We start from the raw sequence: 2,634 nt of genomic DNA, 5'->3' as shown, positions 1-2,634 counted from the left end.
GAGATTGCAACAACTACAGACGTATCTCACTGCTAAGCATCACTGGAAAAGCTTTCGCTAGGATCACCCTGAAGCGACTTCAGAAACTAGCAGAAAGAGTCCTACCAGAGAGCCAATGCGGTTTCAGATTAAACCGTTCAACAATGGACATGATCTTTTCTATTCGTCAGCAACAAGAAAAATGCAGGGAACAACAACTGCAATTACATACTGCGTTCGTCGATCTGACAAAGGCTTTTGATACAGTCAGTAGATCAGCACTGTACATGGTGCTTGGAAAAATTGGCCGTCACCCAATACTGCTACAGCTCACCATCTCATTCCACGAAGATATGAAGGCCACCATTCAGTTTGACGGTTCAACATCAAACAGTTTCAACATCAATAGCGGAGTAAAGCAAGGTTGTGTCTTAGCACCAACCCTTTTTAGCACTTATGTTGCTGTCTTACTACAACACGCATTTAAAGAGTCACCAGGGGATGTCTTCCTCCACTGAAGAACTGATGGGTCGCTCTTCATTCTTGTTCGACTCAAGGCCAAGACCCAGATCAACAAAACAGCAGTACGAGACCTTCTCTTCGCCGATGATGCTGCTCTTGTTGCTCACAGTGAATCAACCCTACAAACAATGATGGACCGCCTATCAACAGCATGCAAGGTCTTTAGTTTTGTCATCAGTGTTAAGAAAACAGTTATCCTTACTCAAGAAGGTGCAGAGCAGAGCCACATATGGCTGAACGACAAGGAACTTGAGACAGAGGACAAGTTCTGTTACCTGGTGTCTACCATCAGCTCTACTACATCACTTGATTATGAGATCAACACCAGGATAGGGAAAGCAGCAACAGTTTTTGAAAGGCTGACAAAACGAGCATGGGAAAACAAAAGATTAACCATCAAAACAAAGATCAAGATTTACTAAGCATGTGTCCTCAGCACACTCCTTTATGGATCTGAAACATGGACCTTGTACAGCAGACAAGAAAAGCGCCTCGACATTTTCCATCTCAGATGCTGCCGCAAGATCTTAGGCATTTCTTTTGCGCGACAAGATTACAAATGTTGAAGTGTTGGCACGGGCAAACCTCCAGAGCATGACAACTATCCTGTACTTTAAAAAGATTGAGATGGCTGGGCCATGTCAAGAGAAGAGACGACAACCAGATTCCAAAGCAACTTCTCTATGGAGAACTTGCCCGGGGAAAGAGACCAAGAGGAAGACCAAAATTGAGGTACAAAGACACCTGCAAAAACAACTTATCTCAGCTTGGAGTAGATGTTAACATCTGGGAAAAAAATAGCAGAGGACCGGAAAACATGGATGAAAATTATAAAGGAAAGAACTAAAATGTTAGAGAACAGCCTTAGAAACAACCAGGCTGAGAAGCGCCAACGACAAAAGGAAAACAGCGGAAATACAGAGCTTCGATCTACGACACATACACGCAAGCACTGCAACAGAATCTGCGCTTCAAACATAGGAAGAATTAGTCATGAAAGAAGCTGCACGAAGACAACCTTGACACCATCTTAAGCTGAATTGACCGTTTGCATAGACGAAAAAAGCCATATATATATATATATACCCAACGGCAATAGAAACGTTCCCTTTTGTTGTTGTTTTTTTGTAACTGCGCCCTTGTTCACATGAGTTAGTGAACGAAATTTCGCACATGACTCACAATGTACCCAACACTGACTCCGCGCTGATCTTTGTCTTGAACAAAAATTTAACCACGTGGTCACGTGAGCCTCGTGCAAATTAACACATTTTGTGACTAAAGTTCCACCGAAACTATGACACTTCTAAACTGTGTTTAGATAAACGCATCAGCAACTTTAGAACCGAAAAAAAAACACAAGTTACATTGGCATTCCAGCTGGTTTTTGTCGTCTTAAATTGCTGTACAAGATGCCAAGGTTAAGCCCCGAGGAGCGCTGTTGGGCAATTTGAATACTGCAAGCTGTACTATCGGCCCGTAGAGTGGCACGGATGCTTCATTGTTCCCATCCTACCTTCAATATCCTGAAAGGTTGGTTCCAAGTTATCGGGGGTACACCTGACAGACCCAGACCAGGCAGACAGCAGGTCGATACTGCCCAAAAAGACAGACAGATAATGCTCTGGTATCTTTGAAATCCCTTTCTCAGCTCTTCACGTCAGTTTCACACAGACACTGAAAGAGTTTTCAGCTATAGAAGGATAAAACTACGGCCTTAAAGCACATTCGGACATCGAGCAAGGCGGTCTTATAATTAAAAATGTTTGCAGTATTTCCAATAATTACGCTTCAACTGACTCCCGAAACGACATTAACATTGTACAACGACTGAGACAAGCTTTGATTCAAGAGTGGAGACGTGGATCGCCTCAACAATTAATTAAAATAAGAAACAAAAAAACCGACTCGATCAATGCGCAGAACGTGCCAAGCTTGCATCATTGCAAGGGGCTACCATGCACGCTACTGGCGTGACAGTTTGAAATCAAAGGGTACCGGTTTGTGCTTAACACTGTGCCACTACATGAGACATCAGCAAGAAACATTAACACTGTGCCACTACATGAGACATCAGCAAGAAACATTAACACTGTGCCACTACATGAGACATCAGCAAGAAACATTAACACT

Source organism: Aplysia californica, unplaced genomic scaffold, assembly GCF_000002075.1.
Source record: "Aplysia californica isolate F4 #8 unplaced genomic scaffold, AplCal3.0 scaffold00187, whole genome shotgun sequence".
Classification (NCBI taxonomy): domain Eukaryota; kingdom Metazoa; phylum Mollusca; class Gastropoda; order Aplysiida; family Aplysiidae; genus Aplysia; species Aplysia californica.
Note: the sequence above shows the minus strand (reverse complement) of the source record.